This window comes from Pongo abelii, chromosome Y (genome assembly GCF_028885655.2).
Source record: "Pongo abelii isolate AG06213 chromosome Y, NHGRI_mPonAbe1-v2.0_pri, whole genome shotgun sequence".
Lineage (NCBI taxonomy): Eukaryota > Metazoa > Chordata > Mammalia > Primates > Hominidae > Pongo > Pongo abelii.
The window spans coordinates 37097025-37102047 of NC_072009.2; positions in this window are offsets into that span (position 1 = coordinate 37097025).

The following is a 5023-nucleotide window of genomic DNA, read 5'->3' on the forward strand; positions in this document are numbered from 1 at the left end:
GCACTTTAGGAGGCCCATGTTTGGGGAACAAGAATTCAAGGGATCATGGCCAACGTGGTGAAACCCCATCTCTACTAAAAATACAGAAATTAGCTGGGCATGTTGGTGGGCACTTTTAGTCTCATCTAATTTGGGGCTGAGGCAGGAGAATCATTTGAACCTAGGAGGCAGAGGTTGCAATGATTTGATGGTGTACCACTGCACTCCAGCCTGGTGACAGAGTGAGACCACGTCTCCAAATAAAACTCAGAGCTGTAAGGAAGAGTCGGGCTTTCATTTTCAGAGGTATTATTCACTTCTAATTCCAAGAGCTACATAAGAAATGCAGATATCTCATAAAAGACGATGGGTGATGCCTTTTCTGTTAGCCTCAAGATGTCCCTCATCACCAGCTTTTATCCAAGAACCTTTTATGCATGCACCAAATGTGTCAAGAGAGAGTGGAGAAAGGTAATTTAGTAGTTTGAAAGAAAAAAGGTTTTCAAGGAAACAAGATTTATGAGGAGACAAACATGAACGTCTTCAATATACATGTAGCATAAATCTCCATTTTTAATTAAGCTGATTGCCTTCTAAGAGTGTTTTCATTAATTTAACTTCACAGAGAATATCAACAGAAGTGTTTATTATTTATTTCACTGGTTTACACCGCTATACGTATGCAATCATGTTCAGAAGCTCAAATTTCCCCTGATAGAATGCTGCTGGGTTCAGGCAAGTACAGGCTTTCAAATGGGCTGCAGTTCCTTCAGCAGCAAACCTGATATTTAAGGAGGTGACTGTCAGTTCACAGGAGACTTTTTTAAGGAAACACAGTACTGCTATACTGGGTGGTGTAGAAACAGATATGTTATTTTCATGTTTAACCTGATGGTTTCTGGCACCAACAATGTCACTGACACAGCTGCTCAGAGGTGGGTTACCCATTTCTTTTTAGAAACCAAGCTGAGTTTCTTTCTTAAGTACACCACTGGATGTTGAGCTGGACCTCAAGACTCATCCATAATTTCAACGTCTGTTTTCTCTATTTCTGATATATGGAAATTAAATACCTTTACTATGAAAAAACTGAGGGCTTCTGCCTTAAGTAAGATTTGCTTAACTGGCTAAATTTTTTGAGTACTAGGTTCTTAAGTTAACCAGTGAGTTTTATCTGCTTTAGTTTCTTCTGTGAGGTGGTATTAAAGATGAGCTACTTCTCTGTACTGAGGTACCTGCCATCTGAAAAATCAAATAATGCCCAAGAATATTCTTAGCTGTTAAGAAAAATGGGCTGAATTGTTTCATGACCCTGTACATTGGCATCTTCTGATAAGACCAGACCCAGGTACTGTACTGAAGTCTGAGAGAGCTGAGATTTAGATTTTGAGACCCAATATTCTTTTTTTTTTTATTTTTGCCAGATAGTTTAGCAGTGCATTAGTGTGTTCCCAGGAAGCCCATCACAATCTTGCTATTATTGTCATCTCACCAGTACACAAACACATAACAGTCTCTACTTATCTAAGGTAATACTGGGGATTTATTTTCTATGTTTCAGAAACATAAAGATCCCAGACATATTTTCAAAGACTAAAGAGCACTAAGGTTGAAGAGAAAGGTTAATAAGTGAAATAAAAAAGCTCGATGCCAGCAGTGATGTGGTCAAAATGGGTTAACCAATATGAAAGTTGGATTTAGCGATTTTGTGTGTTTTGAATGGTAAGAAATGCACTTAGTCTGTGGGCTGTCTTAAAAAGTGTGTGACGTCGTTCGACCTGGGGCCTTAGATCCCAGCCCAATCAGGAAGCTCAGCCTGAGACCTCGGCCCAGTACCTATTAGTGGCTAAAGTAAATATTCATAAGGGCTACTCAGCTTAGCCAACAACCTTTCAGAAGCTGAAGTGAATCTGTGGCCTAGGATTTTGTCCAGAACTGATTTGAGGCTGAACTAATGATTCATAGAGGTAGGGTTCACAATCCAGGAAGAAAAGAAAATTGTTCCCTAGAAGGCACTTGCTCCCACTCTCCCACTCTCTTTATGTTCACCAAAGGAAAAGAAATATTTCTGGAAGTCCACTGATTATAAAATGGACAAATGCATTTCTATTTCAGGCCTTGTGTTCCCATTTGAGTAAGCTTGAAGTTTCTGCAATTTTCTGAGTGAGCTGGAGGTTCTTCTCTCTGTGTAGCTGCAGTCAGGTCTTCAGACACAACTTTCTGTTCTAGTTCATTTATTGGTGCCTGCTGCTTAAACGTTTTTTTACAGGCTACTTTCTCTCTTACGTGGAAATGAGGCACTGATCAGTGGGCCGAGAAGTTTCTGGGGACACTTCTCGTTCTGTCTATAGAAGGCAAGCTAGCTAACTCTCTTCACTATTGGAGGAGGAGAGCCCTGGATTGGAGAGAAGAAGAGAGAAACTGGCTCTAGAATTTAGAAAAATGTTGTTGTTGTTGTACAATTTCCATTTTACCTCCAGAATTACTTGAATCCTGTAGATCACAATGGCTGGTAGAACTGGGGAACCATTATTCCTGCTGAACAATCCGGGAAATATACACTGGACCAGGTGACCTAAGTCTCTGGGAACACTCTTACTTTCACTGATCTCCCTCATAGGCTGGAGAAACTTGAGATATATTATTTTTCTGCCTCAGCAATTCATTTGAAAGTGCCCCAGCTTGTCACACTAGTAGAAATCAGCAGGTGCATCTTGGAGATTCTGGATTTTGGAGGCCTCTGAAGTGGCCAGTAATGCCTTTCTCATTCTCTTGTGACTCTCTTCTACTTTCTAGGTCTCCTCTTTCCAGTTCTTGTTTTAAAAGATCAAAAAAGCCACCCCAGAAAGTTTTCCACAGTGCTATCTGATTCCATGGCCTGCTTCTGTAGCTTTGTTCTGATATTAGAGGATGGCTGAGAAATAAACTAGTATTTTAAAATTGTGTATCCCTTGATTGAATTAGGAGATGGAGATGAATGTTTTGCTAAAGCTTCTCTCAGCCTTTCCAAATAACCTGTGAGATTTTTTCTAGTTTCTGATTTCAACAAGGACAGTTCAGAGTAATTAACAAGTTTTGTTCTGGTTCTTTTGAAGCCTGCTAATATGCACAGTAGAAAGTGATTTCTTTTCTATTCACCTGTAGGTTTACTAAGGCTTCATTTGGGGTTTTCAAACAACACTGTTTTTCTTTCTGTTGGAAACAGTAATTCTGTCTTTGTTTTACACATTTTTCATCCTTCACTTCTGTTTATTTTTTGACTGACTATAGGATGTCCATTGTTCATCGTCAAATTCCTTTGCTGTCTGCAGTGCTGCCTGTTTTTCAGCTGTAGTTAAAATGTGGCTTAAAAGTTGCACTGCATTTCTGCACATAAGATGAAACTGTTGGTTGAAATGTTGGAAAGCCTGTGTATGTCTATCAGGTTCATCAGGGAACTGTCTCAAGTCCAGCTTTATGTGTATAAGTTTACTGCAATGAGAAGGAAATTTAAACCTTAGTAGCACAATATTGATTGTGCATTTGTTATAGGGGCAGCAGTAAAGTTGGAGGTTTACTGGGATTGCACAATAAGAGGTGTTTTTATACAACTATTCTGAGCCCCGGTTGAAGGAGTCAGATAGGGTGCTCAGAAATAGCATTTGACAGTTCTCTAGAGATTTGTCTCTTTGACTTTGGAAAATTGTGTACTGTAGACTTACCTCGTATGGTTCCCAAAGGTGCAGGGGCAATTTTACAATGTTTACAAAATCTAGAGGTTTTTTTGAAAAGCAAAAAGACCTAGTTGTTAGATATTATTGAAATTATGCCTCTTTGAGAAGGCCTGTCCTCCTATAAGGAACATGGCCACATGGTCACCTTGTTGCCTGTTGAATATTATTATTATTGTTTATAAATTTAGAGACTCAGGGTCAATGGAGTTCCAGGGCTTCCAAGTGCACGCAAGGGGAGTGCAGTCTACAGATGCTTTGTTGCCATTTAGAAACAGATGCTAAACAAGGTGTCATTCAGATGAATTCCTCCTTTTGGTGTTACCCAGGATAAATAGAAAGTGTTAGGGTATCCTTTTTCATCTTTTTCCTTTGTCTCATCTGTGCCCCCAAAACAGTAATAGGGGCTGCTTAGAAATGCAAGCATAGCCTTTACACATAAATCTGGAGGAGCTAGTCAGAAGCACTAGCGACACTCACCTGTGAAAGGCTGTAGCTTTCTGCCCTGCTTTTGTCCTAGACCCACTGAACCCCAAAGGCTTGAAAGTTACCCCAGAGGTCTTGCAAATGTTATGTAGTAATAAAATTTGTGCTAGACATTTTAATAGAGGAAGCGTCTTCATACTAACTTTGGCTTTCCTAACCATGTTCCCAGTGAAACATTAGAATCTCTGAGAATGAGAAAGATTGACTTTCAAACATTTTAAATGCAAAATTATTGCAATGCAGAACAGCTGGCTCAAAACTGTAGAAATTGGATGTCTGAATGGCCCTTCATTAGATGGGGAAAGCAAAGAGGTTAAAATCTGCTCTTTAACATTGTTTTTCCACCAACAGTTAATAGTGGAGGCTGCCTGTTTAAAGATAGGACATGGGGGCTAATCACTGATGGCAGAATGTAAATGGGAAAAGAATTTCAAAACTGTAAGTTTTGGACAATGGATTGACAAGGCTCCAGGTAGGAAAGAAATCTCATTTCACTAGGGAGTGATGTAGGGTTAGAATTCCTAGGTTGAAAATTCTGACACAAAATTCTTTTTATGCAAAAGTTAGAGAGAGAGATTTTGGGTTAGATACGTTGTCTCCACTAAATGCCTCCCAACAGTCAAAAATTAACTTGTCTCATGGTGTAACTTTTATGTGAAAGAAAATAATATCTTTGTAAAAAATTCCAAATAAAGGAAAGAGTATTTATTTGCAGTCAAATCCCTCCCATACAGTGCCACGATTATCTATTATTGAGGGACAAAAAAGTCCATTATAGGTAACAATTTATAGTGAAATCTTTAATTCCTCTTGTTTCACAGAAATCACAAAAACAAACCTTTTTAAAT